Source organism: Lactuca sativa, chromosome 9 (genome assembly GCF_002870075.4).
Source record: "Lactuca sativa cultivar Salinas chromosome 9, Lsat_Salinas_v11, whole genome shotgun sequence".
In the NCBI taxonomy this organism is placed as follows: domain Eukaryota; kingdom Viridiplantae; phylum Streptophyta; class Magnoliopsida; order Asterales; family Asteraceae; genus Lactuca; species Lactuca sativa.
The window spans coordinates 47,318,504-47,335,864 of record NC_056631.2 but is presented as its reverse complement, the minus strand read 5'-3'; positions in this window follow the sequence as shown (position 1 = coordinate 47,335,864).

Below are 17,361 nucleotides of genomic sequence, written 5' to 3'. Positions count from 1 at the left end.
CCCGGTCAAGTACATACCAAATATAGTTATGGGCTTAGACACCTAATCCAACATATACATCACAAGGAAGACACCGAATAGCTGTTGGAAGTTTTTTGAACTCCCAACTTACACAACTTCAATCCAGACGGCCACTTGAGCCGCCTCTCCTTCTGACTGGGATGTGAACTTACCCTAGTTCCATACCCGATCCAACTCCTGGAATTCTGAACGATTCTCCCCCACTTGGATTCGTCGAAACTCTCCCATCCCATAAAATTTGATGGACCCCCAACCCATCTTACCTGAATATAACATGAACCGACGATGACCAGTGTTTACCAATACTAGCATTCTATTACTAGCCAATCTCGATGATCGCCCAACTCTTGAAATCCAGAAGAATACTATCCTAAATCTTAGAAAGTCCGATAACCCCAATCACTTACCATGATACCGCACCAAATCCTTAAGTCCTTTATGTTGGTGACAAATACCATAACCCTTGCACTGAACTGGCGAATCTTCACCCCAACTCCCCATCCTTCACAGAATCTCTGAATTCTAACCATCTTCAACCCTTATGATTAAAAAATTATTTCGACACTTCCAATGACCAAACGAACTCATACGGCTTCCATCCACATCTTCTTGCTACCGTTCCTTCCCTAGCAACGGTAGTGATTGGATCCGAAGGTCCTGCCGAAGACGATTACCAATCCTACCTGAAAATTGCTATCACGCTCGCACTCTAACATTGTTGGAGAAATAATCTTGCTGAATCGACTAAAGATCTCTCAATCAAAACCCCTGAAATGAACCCAATAGAGAACAAGAACAACCACCCAAAGAATTGAATCCCGCTCAGCAAGATACGACCCACGAATGACTCTTGGCACGCAAATTGGCATATAACAATTCTTGATGATATACCTCAGGCAAGGACAGATAACTAACCCGGAGTGTAATGACCAAAAATTTGAGCCAATTTAAAACATTTTATTTCATTCAAAAACCATTAAGTTCATACATCTTATTTTCAAAATAGTTTAAACATCAGAGTATCCCCCAGAACCATACCACATGAATCATAAAACATGAGGAGCGGTACGATCACGCCTTCGCCTTTCCACAATCTCCTAAAGTACCTGAAACAATACACTGAACTATAAGCCCGAAAGCTTAGTGAGTTACCCCTAAAATACCAACCACATACAACCATAATCATAACATATTGTATCACAAAACAGAACAGCCATGCCTCTCAATTCTGCAGCGTGACTGGTCCGCCCTCAACAGGCCTTCAGTTCACCTGGTCCACTCTCTGAGTCTACAATATGACTGGACGGCCCGCACCAGGCCTTCAGTCTATATGGATCTATCTGAGCCTTCGGTATGAATGGACCGCCATACGGGCCTACAATCTATCCGGACCGCTCGTAGGGTATGTTGGCCTTCAACACAAAGCAAGACCACCTCAACCCAAACATCAAGCAAATAACCATGTGTACATATAACAAGAAATCACCTAATAGTCCATAGGCAAAAAAATCGACCTAACCGGTCACTAACATAGCATCATCCTATATACCATGATACTGACCTAAACCAGGTCACTAACATAGCATCATCCTATATACCAGGATACCGATCTAAACCAGGTCACTGACATAATACTATCCCAATTACCAGGGCGTCGATCTAACAGATCAATAAGCACATCAACAATACTAGTACAGATATCAGATATAACTATCTCACAAATCATCGATCATATCAATCTCTCATGACCAAGGCATCGACCTAACCAGGTCACTAACATACCAATCCTAACGAATCACATGAGCATAACAACATACTGTCTATTCTGATACGAATCTAACAGATCATAACCACATGTAGCATACTATAACCAAGATAACAACTAAAAGGGTCGGCCTTAGTGCCTTAGACCCTATTGATATAGTGAGGATAACTCACCTGAAATTGTTGACTGAAAAGATAAGACCAAGCTGCTCCGACACGATCGCCGCCACTGAACACTACCAAAGAACCAATTCCAAAAATACCAAGATTACCAAAGTACCCTTAGAAGTCAAATTGGTCAACTCTTGGTCAAGGTCAAAGTCCTAAGTCATAGTTAACCTTCCTGGTTGACTCTACTTGCCGAGTCACCCCGTCGACTCTCCGAGTTCCCTTACCCAGAAAACTCTCATAACACAACTTAACTCGCCGAGTCGCCCCAAGACTCGCCGAGTCCAACGATCTCTGAGTCCCATCCTGTCCAACTCACTGAGTCGCCAACCGACTCACTAATCCAAGGCTTTAACCAAAAGAGGTTGGGGTTCTGCGACCTGACTCGCCGAGTCCAAGGCAATCTTCGACAAAATTGTCGAGTTGTTCTTCCAACTCTTCGAGTCCATGCACGTGTTCATACAACTCGTCGAGTACACCCATGTGACTTGCCGAGTCTCTCCAGTTCTCAATCCATTTAGAGGCTTTTCGAGCCATGATGAGGCTCCAATCCGTAGATCCACCCTTCTACAATCTATCCCTCACATAAAGTTGCAAACTTTACGTGAAACCAAAGAGATATAGGCCCAAAACACACTAGGGCTTGGGTTTTAGACAAAAGGGCTTCACCAACAATTCAATAACTGATGCTTTATGACTCTCTGGACAAATACAAGTCTAGATCTAAAGTAGCAACCTCAGATCTGGACTCCAAACCCGAAGTGGATCTCAATCATACCAAAATGGCCCCAAATCTCATTCAAGAATAAATCTAGAAGCAACAAAGGAAAGGTAACAGCTCATTACCTCCAAGATGTGCCCAAAACTGAAGTAGATTCTGGATCTACACTACTTTCTTGATGCAAACCCTTTTGATCTTCAAGTTTCTTCCACTAGAACACCTATCAAAGCTTCAATCTCCCTCCAATGGCCTTATACACATGAGCTAGGGTTTACTGGATCTCAAAGGGGGATAAGGGAGCTGAGGGGGGGGGGGGGGGACATTAAGTCCTTTAAATAGGGTGCAAACCCTAAGATTAGGGTTTTTCTCATCCCAGCACCAACTCGTCGAGTCCAGCTTCCGACTCGGCGAGTTGGTCACTTAATTCGTGACCCAAACCCGCTCCGACTCGGCGAGTAAGCGTACCTACTCGTCGAGTCCCTTCTTCGAAATTACACTTTAAACTCTTAAATCGTACTTCTGAAATTCGGGATGTTACATGGAGATAACACTTACCCATACCCAACAAGATATCAAAGCAATATAGATACTAATAATAATCAAGTGGAAAGCAAAAGATAATATACTCGTGATAGCATCTGAAAAAATCTTGACCTCCTCTTCCTGCCGAACTACCTGCGATGGAACCTAAGTTGCCCCAACCACTAAGCATGGGCAATTCACCCTGATATGACCTGGTTGATGACAACGATGACACAATTCTACCCCCAATGTGCATTCTTGGCGTAGGTAGGCCTTCCATCTGCATATGTCGCACTTAGACTTGTCGTATACATGCTCATGTTCCCCTTCATCCTTTTTGCAAACATCACGGCCCCTTGAGTCTCTAACGCCAGCCATGGCAACATCCACCTGCTCAGATCGCCGAGTCAGACCATGATTCTGCTTCCTCTTCCCCAGTTTCCTATCCGAACCAATCTCTTGCTCCTAGGTTACCCTATCCATCCCATCAACTGTCTGAACAACCAAGGTTCGACCCTCAAACCTGGCGACCAATCTATCAGTGACACGCCCAATGATGTCTGGTAACTCTTCGCGTAAAGCTCGTGAAACCTCTGTGGCAATCCAATCATGGGATCGATCCCCATGGAAATAGGGTGCATAACCCACCTTCGATTCCAGATAACAAGAACTAGCTATAGGATCCTCCTTCCTGAAGGATTCTAGGTCTCCACAAGCTTTGGGCTCCAGATGAGCCCCAAACTTCCCCGCTACAATCTCGGTTTGAAAATCCCCAAGACAACCATCAAGGCAACCATCCAAGAGCTCCAAAATCCCCTCTTTGACTAAACCAAAAATCACAGGATTCCATTCCAAAATACTGTGGGTAACCTCCGATGAGATGAACTCCCACATGTGCTCATTGATCAGCCTAACACCTACAACTGAGCATGCATCTGAACCTGAACCTCCTTCCTGAGTGCTCATCGCCATTCTAAAACACAACCATATAAATGACCAGAACATATCTAAGAATCCTCATCCCACAATATTCCTAGATTCTCCAAGACTCTCCCCAATTCGAGTATGGATCATGTTCTTTTAGTAGTACAGGCCTAATACCACCTTCCAGACCTATCCATACTTTCCCTAAGAATCATCTTGAATCCTCTAAATCACCTTCTCAATCGATACTGCAATGCTCACTAAACAGCGCAACTAAACTCTCCAAAGCATTTCCTAGGCTTTCCTAGGTTTCCAATCTCACCCTGCCATCAGCTACTAAAGAACTCCCCATAATGTCAATTACCCACCTCATGAATACAATCACATGCAACAAATCTTAGATAATCCTTCGAGTAAAAGAATCGTCTCTACAATGGTTAGACTCAAATGAGAGCTACACAATAGGGTCAAATTTGTCACTCTAATATTATCCAATCTTGGCACTTGTGACTTGTCATATTCACTTAATAGCAAAATCACAACACTTAAGAGGTCCACAAAGAGCAAACCAAGCAACATTTGTGCAGTAACATTCCAGTCCATAGAATAACCAAGAACATCCAATCTCTTATACTACAACTCATGCTAGAAACTTCCACTCTCACTGTTAATTGCCTTACGCATACAAATTATACCATATCTAGCATCTGATGCTTCCTAGGCTACAAGGCATCATATATATCAGGACAATCTATCACTGACTGATCAGAGCTAGCATGCAAGTCTACAAGCTCATACATTAGGCATACAAGGATTTTTTTTCCTAGCATTCAATTATGGAAACACTGAGCATATCCTTATCCCTAACTAGCATGTGATTCACAGATTCATAAATCAAATCATATCAAATAACATGTATGGGTATTTTGGGAAAATCTTACTTGAGCTCGTTCGATTGCATGCACACACCCTTTCTTGTATTAGAAAACCCTTTTCTTAAAAAAAACATTTCTTTTTGAAAAAAATTACCAAACTCTCAGTTTGAGTTCGGACACACCCGAGAGTATATCTGAATCCATCAAACCAAGGATCTGATACCAACTTATAACGTCCCAAAAATAAGACCCAAAAATCTTTCATTTTTTAATTAATAAAATAGTAAACCATATCATTGTCATAAAACCAAGGTAATAAAATTTCATCAATATATCATCATTATTAGAGTAAATCACAAAATATGGAATCGAGTGGTGTGTGCTCTTCAATAATCCCGGGCTCTTCCCTTTGAAACGAGAAGTACCCGAAACATAAACTAAAAACCGTAAGCATAAAAGCTTAGTGAGTTCCCCAAAATACCACATACCATACATATATAAAATAAACACATAATGGGTCCCGCCCGACATCGGGCCCCGCTCGGTATACAAATATGTCAGTCATCAGGCCCCGCCTGGCATCGGGCCCCGCCCAGTATCTATATAACATATAATCATATATACATACAACACATGCAACAATCACAAAGATAATATCATAGAGTACCGTTATCAGGCCCCGCCCGGTAAACATATACATATAACACATGCAAGAGTCACGCAGACAACTAGCATACTAGAACATCAAACCATGGGCCAAAATTAGTGCCTTCAATTTGCTAAACACATTGAGGAAACTCACCTCGAGCTGTTGAATCACTCGAAAGGTCTCCGACTGATGGTCCGGAAATATCCTCGCGCTATCCAAACTATATAAAATCCAAGTAATAACTGGATTCCAATTCATAACCAAGGTCTAAGCTACTAGACCCAAAACCAGGGTAAAAGGTCATTCTATCCTTTATCCATCTTGGCCGAAAGCCAAGGTCCAATTCAACCACTCACAAGGCCCAACACTTAAAATGAAAATCTCAACCCCAAAATATGGCCCAATTTCCAAATTGGGCCCACAACCCATTATGACCTAGAACCAAAGAGCCCAACATGCTAGAGAAAATCCCCAAACATAAACTAATGCCCCAATAAGGCCCTGAATCCAAAACATGGACCAACAATGCAAATCCATAATCTCTTTGGCCCAGACTAGCGTACGCTTGGCGTACTAATCTTGTACGCCCCGCATACACGATTGATGTAAATACGGGACTCACAGCCAGTACACTTAGCATACCCAGGAGTATGCCTTGCTTACCAGCCAGACCTTAATTCCATGACCAAACGGCTTAATCACTTTAGTACTTGCAATACCAATCACAAGAAATCTTCATGCTAAGGACTTAACCTATCAATTCGAAGGCTTTAAGCCTTTACATGGCAACACTACTCCAAAAAGCCAAAACTAGCATCTTAGTTCCATTGAATGATACACCAACTTAGCATGGATGCAAAAAACCCATAAAGGAGACACTTTTATGCACAAGGGACCCCTAAAATGTCCAGATCTTATGGTTAAGCTTCTGAAACAACTTATACTCACAAGAACCAAGCAAAAAGGGCCCAAAACAAGCCATTATCAAACCCAAATAGATCTACACAATAAGATGTTAAGCTAAGAACTTTATAACTCAAATGGCTTGAAATGAAGATGCTAACTCTAGATCTCTAAGCTACATTCCAAAGGATGAATCTTCAATCTCCTTCAACCACTTCAAAATGCACAAGAATTCACCAAACTTCTTCACAAGAGCACAAAAGCACCACAACAAAGGCTAGGGGCAAGATTAGGGTTAGAAGATGCAACCTCCTGATTTCCAAGTATGAGATTTATTATTCAAAAGGCAAATTTCCCTTGGAACTTGACAAGTTGATGGCCTCAACTCGACGTGCTGAAAGGCTTTGGGCCTCGCATCTTTTTTGACCAAATGGACAAGTTGGAGAGGAAAACTCAACGAGTTGGCGACTGATTATGAAACCCTAAATTTTAGGGTTTGCACCCTATATAACCTCCTTATGTCCTTGAGACTGATCTTTTATCAGCCTCCAAACCCTATTATCGGCCTTGTGAACCCTAATCTTCATTCCATCCCGTATCGTGAGTTAGTGTGGCATTTTGGAGCAAAAGAAGGAGAAGATTGAAAGAAGGAGGCAAGGATCTAGCAAGCTAAGCTCTCATATTCAGTTTGGAACTCTTTTGGACCATTGTAAGAATTCAAAATCCGATTTTTATCTATCTATGTAGCTAAATCTTGAGTTATGTCCCCTTTTCTCCTTATTCTTGGATGTTGCAATGGATGCACTTCATAAAGTTTGCAACTTTATGAATCTCCACGTGAAGGTGACCTTAGAGTGGGTTAAATCTGGTCTTTAGCCGAGCTTTGATGTCATGCATGGAGTTTAGGTCATATTTCCCCTTTTGACCCATTTTTGGTTCAAGACATGCATTGGATATGCATGTCTATAAAGCACCCACCTTTGGGACGTTTTTAGGCTAGAATCTCTTATGGAAAATTTGGTTCCAAATCTCAAGGATTTTGTGCTTAATGGTTAAGCCTTTGAGTTTTCAATCCTTGTGGAACGATTTTTGAGCATTTGGAGTAGCACCAAAGGATAAAGTTGGAAACTTTATCCTTTTAGACAGATTTGGAGTTTAGATCTAAGCCTTAGAGTCTCTGGAATCGAAGAATCAGCTATAGGTGTTAAGTTGGGAAAAACTCGACGAGTTGGCTAGGGTTTTCCCTGACTTTCTGAGTACTGTAGAACTCGAAGAGTTCAAGAGGTGCACTCGACGAGGTGGGTCAACATGGACTGTTGACCTTGACCATTGACTTTGACTTTGCCATGGTTGACCAAGTTAAACTTTTGAGGGCATTTTGGGTATTTTGAGATTTTGATGGGTTGGTCATGATGGTTGTAGGCTATGAGTCGGGAGCTAAGATTCGGAGTTAGATCTTATCAGTTCAGCTACTAGTGAGGTAAGTTTTCCTCACTGTACTTTCGGGTCGAAGGTACCAAGGTCGGCCCATTGGTTTGATAACCTAACATTGTTTATATGTTGAGTATGGTATAGATATGCATGTTAGTCTTGATATGCTAGTTTGGTAGATTTGTAGGACTACTTATGATACTATCTTTTTATATGCATGATATTATCTGTTATATGTCGAAATATTGTGTGGGTTGGGTTGAGGTTGTACTGCTCCGTGCTGTAGCCAACAAACCTACCCTGGAGTATGCCAGATATGAGCTGAGGGCCAGGGAAAGCATGCTAGACTCATACTGAGGACTCATGAGCATTCCAAATACAAGATGAGGGTCGGGAAGGTCATGCCAGACTCGTACTGAGGGCTTAGTAGTATTCAATCCAAGGACTGATCAGGCCGGGGAGCAAGCTAGACATAAGCTGTGGGCGGAGGGAAAGCCAAAATTATGTTATGGGCTCAAGGAGTAAGCCAGTCTGTTGAGTATGGTATAGATATGCATGTTAGTCTTGATATGCTAGTTTGGTAGATTTGTAGGACTACCTATGATACTATCTTTTTATATGTATGATATTATCTGTTATATGTCGACATATTGTGTGGGTTGAGTTGAGGTTGTACTGCTCCGTGTTGTAGCCAACAAACCCTGGAGTATGCTAGATATGAGCTGAGGGCCAGGGAGGGCATGTTAGACTCATACTGAGGACTCGTGAGCATTCCAGATACGCAATGAGGGTCGGGAAGGTCATGCTAGACTCGTACTGAGGACTTAATAGTATTCAATCCAAGGACTGATCAGGCCGGGGAGCAAGCCAAACATAAGTTGTGGGCCGAGGGAAAGCCATAATTATGTTATGGGCTCAAGGGTAATCCATTATGTTAAGCAGTGGGCCCATTACATGTTGTTATTATATTTGTGCTATTTGTTAGTATCAGTATTTTGGGGGAACTCACTAAGCTTTGGGCTTATAGTTTTTGGATTATGTTTCAGGTACTTCAGAGGATCGCGAGAAGATGGAGGCGTGATCGTGCACCTCCCCATATTTTCTTTTACGATTTTGGGATATCTCTGATGTGAAACTTATTTTGAAAACAATTTGTAAACAACGATGGCTTGTGGTTTATTTTAAATGTTTAAACTTTTCAAGAATTTTATTAATGTTACAGAAGACATGGAGGCTAGTTAAAAATGACCAAATGGGGCTATAATGGGGGTTTAAATGGGTGCAAACCCTTAAAATTAGGGTTTCGCTCAATCCACGTATGTCATGCGTACTCCACGTATGCCCCGCGTACGTGGTTTAGTTCCACGATCTGAAATGGCCTAGTACGCCAAGCGTACTCCCTTGTACACCCCACGTACAAGGCTAGCCTTAAATTCTACCAACTTTCGAAGTTCATAACTCCTTTGTTATAAGTCCGTTTTCGACGATCCTTATATCCACGAAGTGGTAACGAGAAGCTCTACACTTCTATCAACTCATATTTGCCTTAAAACTTCCTGAACAAAACCTAATTTCCATAAACGCCCGAACTGGCACTTTACCGAAGTACCCCTAGGCTCCCAAACACAATCTGAATTCCCGTATCATCTAGTTTACATTACCCACACCCAATTGAGTCTAAATCTAATTTCCTCAAAGGCCCTAATCCTGATGATACCCGATCTTCGGGTCACCGTCCCACATTAGGAAACGATTCGAAACAGGACGTCACATATACTATAATAGAAACTAATTTTATATTTACAACATAAAATGAAGAGATTCCTGTTTACTATTACAAACCATTTGAATAAATAAATAATATTACAACCATATCGAAAAGCCCAACAACACACAACACACGGTTCATCGCTTGTTTGTAACAACTCAAAATACGACCCAAAAAATTTTGTTTAAATAATACTAAAGATATCAACCATTTATAATATATCATGAAATCGTACGTCATAAATCCCCAAAAGTTATAATAGATGTGTCATGACAAAAGAACTGTATCAACATAACATAGTATCCGAAATAAATTCCCAGGACAAAAGCTAAAACTGTGGTATATGCAATGGCCAGATCCCGAGCTCTTCCCTTTGCTTACGGAAGTACCTGAAACCAAAACTGAAAATGTAAGCACAAAGCATAGTAAGCTTCCCCAAACTACCACATACCATAGAATAACATATAAAGCACATAGTGGGCCTTGCCCACTGCATCGGACCGAAGTCCGGAAACTAACCAGGGCCTTGCCCTCTGCATCGGACCGAATTCCGAAACTAACTGGGACCTCGTCCCCCGCATCGGACCGAAGTCCGGAACTAACTGCATCGGACCGGAGTCCGGAATTGACTGGGACCTTGTCCCTTGCATCGGACCAAAGTCCGGAACTGACTGAACATAGCATAGTACAAACACATATCAACTAGCATAAACACGTATACTACATACCGCATCGAACCGAAGTCCGGAACACATAACACAAGGACATGCTTGAATCACAAAGACATCAAGCAATCTAACTACCGCATCGGACCGAAGTCCGAAACTATTGCTAACTAAATGGGCCGACATTGTGGTCATAGACCCGTTCCTACTGGAAGGAAAACTCACCTCATAGTGTTGGCTGCTAGGATGCTAACTCTAAAAGTGGCTGACTGCTGCTTCGGAACTGTCCGGCTACAAATCCCAAAACGCTAGATCGGTTACTTGTAAATGCTCTCAGGGTAAAATGACTATTTTACCCTTGGTCAAAGTCAACTCCCAGTTGACCGGACTCGCCGAGTCAGGGCACAGACTCGTCGAGTCCCTTATTTACTAACTCTGACTTTAACTCACTGAGTCCCTTTCCACTCACTGACTCACCCTGAAATCACAAGTCGAAGAAAAACGGGGACTTGCGACTCGACTCGTCGAGTCCGAAGAACAACTCGCCGAGTCCTATCGTGCAGATTCCATACAATTGAATTCTAATCCATTCTAGAGCATCTAACTTGTAGATCTGAGCCCCTGGAACCATCTGAACACTTAAAGTTGCTAACTTTACGTGTAACTAAGAAGGAATGAAGCTATTTCACTCAAACACTACTTTTCTCGGGAAAACTCATCCGTCTCGCCGAGTTGTTCAAACAACTCGTCGAGTCTAAGGAAATCTTCATCGAACTCGCCAAGTTGCTCATCCAACTCGTCGAGTCCATGGCTATCTTCATATGACTCGCTGAGTCAAGCTTGCGACTCGTCAAGTCCTTTCAGTCCTTTTTCCATACAGACCTGATTTGAGCCATGTAGCGGCTCCAAATCATAGATCCAAGCTTCTAGGGCATGCTTATCATGTAAAGTTGCAAACTTTACGTGCATGCATGGCTTTAAAGGCTTCAAATGTCAAGACTAAGCTCTTAATGGGGTTCTAAGCTCAAGAGGGACCTCAATCACGATCATGATTGAAACTTTACACTTCTAGAATGCAATGAGGGTCCAGATCTGAAGTTTCCATAAAAAGGGAAGTCCATATCTGAAGTTTGAATCATAAGAGGCTCCAAAGAAGGCATAACAAGCATAAAGGAGGTTGTAATTGAGGACTACACAAGGTCATAACTTCATTACCTAAATGAAAAACAGATGTAAGATAACTCCTGGATCTTCCTTCTCTTCTATGGACCTTCTTTCCTTGCCAAAGCTTCCAAGCTATCACAAACACACTCAAAATCAACAATGGGGGCTAGGGTTTACAGGGGAAATGTTCTGAGAGTGATAGAGGCGAGGTTGGGGGTGTATAAGTGTGTTTAAATAGGGTGCAAACCCTTAAAATTAGGGCTTCATCCAACCAGGCGGACTCGCCGAGTCCCAGCGTATGGACTCATCGAGTAGCCAGCTTAAATCACGTGATCATCCCGTCTCTACTCGACGAGTCGGGCTACAGACTCGTCGAGTACCCCTCAAGAAAAGAAAATACTTTATTTAAATCACATACCAGAAATGGGGTGTTACTTTGTTTATGCACATATAATCATACAAAAATTTTCAAATAATATTTTGTTTTTCTAAGGCAACGTCAATGTGATCAAATGCATGTACTTAAAAATAACTTGATCACATTTCCTCTCTTAAAACTAGCATTGCCTGTTACCAAATAAGCCACACATGAACTTTTCATACAAGCATGGAAATCATCCATGGCTTCCAAAAACCAAATATTTTCATTTCATCAATAAAATCTATGCATGCATGTAAAGAAGGCTCTGATAACACTTGATGGAAACATAAGTTTCAAAACATAAAACTTTGAGTTTGCAACGAAAGACTTTTCATACAAAACTTAAACATCATAAAATCCAACAAAGGATCACATTGCATGAACATGCAAGATTTAGATCAACAACCATACAAGGATAAGATTAACAACCTTTGTTATCCTTTAGTCCTCACAGAAGGTTGAACGATGATGATGATGGCAAGAAATCAAAGTAAAATCCATCTAGATAAAGTCCACCAACAAGCTCCAACACTAGATGAATGCTAGTTCAACTCTTGATAATTCAACCTCTTAAGCTTGAACACCCAAAAATGAATTTTTGGTGTTCAAGAGAGTATGTATTCTCTTATTTTATCAACTAACAACTTAGAGAGAGAATGAGAGGGTTTATTAGAGTAAAATTTCGTTCATATGCTTAAGCATATGGAAAAATGAAAGTCTTCCACTCTTTTAATCGTCTCACACATGCAAGAGTCAATCTTGACTAATATAAAAGCCTCTACATGCATTGGACCACCCATAAAGGTGGTGTGGAGTGATTATACACGAAATCATGAGAGAGAGGAGGAAAAGTTAGTTAAACACTCATTCTCTATCCTATTTAATACTCCAAGTCTTCTTTTTGACAAAATTGCAAAAATGGTCCCTGTGGTTTCTTATTTTATGTGGTTATGGTCCAAACGTTTGAAAAGTTGCAGATTTGGTCCTTTTCAACAAGTTTTGTTGTGGTTTTGGTCCCTCATCTGTTAAGTTCCTAAAAATGACGATTTTACCCCCAGGGACCATTTTCACAGTTTGTCTTTTACTATACTATAAGGACCATTTTTGCATATATTCTTTTTTATTTTAATGAAGTATTATATATTAATAGATATTATTTTTAATATATAATATTATATATTAATAAATCTTTTTTTATTGGATTATTAATTTATTTTAGTTGATTTTTTAAAAAAAACAATTGTTTGAGTAATTCTTTTTTATTAAATTATTATATATCAATACATATAGTTTTTAATATATAATATTTATATCATAATAAATATTATATTATTGGATTATTAGATTTTTTAGTTAATTTTTGTAATTTTTTATTGTATTAATATTTTTAATTTATTATTTTCTTCATATACTAAATATTGTTTTATTAGATTATTAATTTATTTTAGTTAATTATTTTTTAAATTTTTTTGTCAAAGTAATTCTTTTTTATTGAATTATTATATATCAGTACATATAGTTTTTAATATATAATATTTATATCATAATAAATATTATATTAAGAGATTATTATATATTATGAAACATTATTTTATTGGATTATTAATTTCTTTTAGTTGACTCTTTTTATAATTTCTTTTTCTTGGAGCAATTCTTTTTTATTAGATTATTATATATCAACAAATATTATTTTTAATATATAATATTTACATCATAATAAATAATACATTATTGGATTATTAATTTTTGTAATTTGTTTTTTTGAATTATTAATTTATTGAAATATTACTTTTAATTTATTATTTTTTTAATATAATAAATATTATCTTATTGGATTATTATTTTATTTTGAATGTATACTATTAATTGTTTTTAATTTTATTAGTTTCACCACAAAGTCGCCGAAACATAAAAGTGTCGATTATCATCGTCAAAAAATAGCGGGATCACCTCGAAACACCTTCATTGGAGGTTCAATAGATACCATACTCTATTCAACCCAGCGTTATTGGTAGCCACCTGCGACAACCTATTCATAATCCACTAGAATCATTCATATCTCACATAATGCGAAACAAACCCCGATAATATTTATAAGTGGTGGTGGTGACCGAGTGATGGTGGTGGTATTTTCCAATGGTTTCTCATTATAAGCTAGATGAAATGAAAGTGTTTGGCAACGATCCTAACGATTTCGATGATGAGTGACCACGATTTTGTGTATCTCATGACTTTGTGGTGGAACCAATAAAATTAACAAGAACTATTATTATAATACGTTAAAATAATATTTAGTATATGAAGAAAATAATAAATTAAAAGTAATAATCCAACAAAAAATATTTTTAAAAAAAATAAATTACAAAAATTAACTAAAAGATAATAATAATCCAATAATATAATATTTATTATGATATAAATATTATATATTAAAAACTATATGTATTTATATATAATAATTCAATAAAAAATAATTACTTCGACAAGTTTTTTTAAAAAAGAATTAACGAAAATAAATAAATAATCCAATAAAACAATATTTTGTATATGAAGAAAATAATAAATTAAAAGAAATAAAAGAGATAATCAATTAAAATAATTAAAAAAAAGAATTAAAAATATTAACTAAAAGAAATTAATAATCCAATAATATAATACTTATTATGATATAAATATTATATATTAAAAACTATATGTATTGATATATAATAACTCAATAAAAAGAATTATTCTAACAAGAAAATTAAAAAAAATCAACTATAATAAATAAATAATCCAATAAAACAATATTTATTAATATATAATATTATATATTAAAAATAATATTTATTAATATATAATACTTCAATAAAATAAAAAAAGAATATATGCAAAAATGGTCATTATGGTATGGTAAAAGACAAAACTGCGAAAATGGTCCCTGAGGGTAAAATTGTTACTTTTGAAAAGTTAACAGCCAACCAGTTAAACTTAACGGATGAGTGACCAAAACCATAATAAAACTTGTTGAAAATGACCAAATCTGCAACTTTTCAAACGTTTGGACCATAACCACATAAATAAGAAACCACGGGGACCATTTTTGCAATTTTGTCCTTCTTTTTTATAAAACTATCTTTTATATTTTATAAAGATTTTCAAATATATATACATATATTTGTTAGTTTTATTTATTTAACCTAATTCTGTAAATTAAATAAATAAATCTCACACAAACTAACTAATTTAATAGTTAAACAATATAAGTACCAAACTTATAATGATTCATACACTCTTATGAATCACATTTTATTATTATTATTAGACAAAATTGCAAAAATGGTCCCTATGGTATGCATTTTTTTAGGGTTTTAGTCCAAACCTAGACTTTTTTGGATTCATGATCCTTTTGGCCTAGTTTGTACGTAGAATTGGTCCCCTAACTTAAGTTCTGTTAATTTGTTGTTGTTAACCCTCTCATGTGCCTCCCACATGAGGGTATATTCGTCTTTTCACTTATAAGAGACCATTTTTGCACCTAAAAAATATATCCCCTTTTTTAAAAAAAATAATACCTATTTATTTATTTTAATTATTAAAAAATAAAAGAGCTCTCTCTTTCTCTCACTCTCTCTTTCCAAACACAACTTTAACCTACACATAAACACACACGGTCGATTGCAAAACAAATTTAGACTAAATATTGTCATCAATTCACCGGATCACAAACCAAATCTCCAAAATAAAATACAAATTAAACTACTAATTCATCAACCATGTCATCCTTCTTTATAATCTTCTCCAAATCATGTGCATCCAATCGGATCCCAAATTGGTTGTCTCCTAATTTCATCTTGATCAACCAGTTGTGTTTAATCATCATCTCTTTACGTCTTCACCAAATAACTCAAAGGCTCAAACTTAGATAAATCAAAGGCCTAAGATGATTGTCGACATTTTCCTGTGTATTTGACCAAGTAACACCAAACCCACATCACACAATTTTACAATTTCAACATCATTAAGAAAAATGTGTATTTGAGAAACATACCTTATGAAGAAGATGAAGACGGTGGCGATGGAATTGAAGAAGACCTTGTTGGTTTATTAGGTTTTAGGGTTCTCCAGATTTGGTATTCGGTTCCAGATTTGGGTTAGTGGGAAATCACTGATCAATAACCCACGTCCTCCAGAATGAATCTTTCCAAGATTCCGGATTTAGGTTTATGATGGAGTTTGTTATAGCTACATCTAGTTTCACACACGATCACCATATCGCTTCCGGAGCCCTTGAACTAAACCGTCGCCACAGCTTCAGCCTCCACCGCCAGAGTACGTTTCGAATCCCACCCCCACATATTGATTCATCAAAAGTTCATCATCAACAAATTCATCACCACTGTGATTAGAACCATTTGTTTCACAAGTGAAAAAGAATATGGAATTTCCCCCCACCATCGAACATTATTTAGGGGTTTTAGCCATTTTTGGGAAATATGGACACCTTGATCAAGCTTTTGAGTACATCTAGACATTACCATTTGAAACCCAAATCAGAAATCTGGGAAGTTGTAATTAACTATGCTCGAATTCATGGAGATATAGATCTTGAAGATAGAGCTGAAGAGATATTAATCAATCTTGATCCATCAAAGATTGACCCAGAAAAATTCCAACTCCACTTCTAAAGAAGATTATGTATCTTACTCACAGGTAGCTAAAATGAAGAACGGTGGTGACTGGTCCAAGATTGATTATCTTCTTCAAATTTTCTGCCAAGGGTAAGAGATGGATACGTGGCAGGGAAATGGTGGGTAATGTGTGTTTCTTCAGGTTTACCAGAGAGAGAGAGAGAGAGGGAGAGAGAGAACTCTTTTATTTTTTAATTATTAAAATAAATAAATAGGTATTATGTTTTTTTAAAAATATGGGATATTTTTTTCAGGTGCAAAAATGGTCTCTTATAAATGAAAAGACAAATATATCCTCATGTGGGAGGCACATGAGAGGGTTAACAGCAACAACTTAACGGAAGTTAAGTCGAGGGACCAACTCTACGTACAAACTAGGCCAAAATGACCATGAATCCAAAAAAAAAATCGAGGTTTGGACTGAAACCCCAAAAAAATACATACCACAGGGACCATTTTTGCAATTTTATCTTATTATTATTACTATGTAATAACAAATTCAAGAGTTCTAATAATTTGATATGAATCAAACTCATATACTAAAATATTAATTCAAATGTCTACTTATTATTGGTGTGAAATTATAGGATCATATGTTATTAGCAATATCGTTTTATGATCATTCTTGAGCATATAGAACCAACACATTTCACAATGAAAAATGTGAAGGAAATTGTTAAATAAACGATATACTT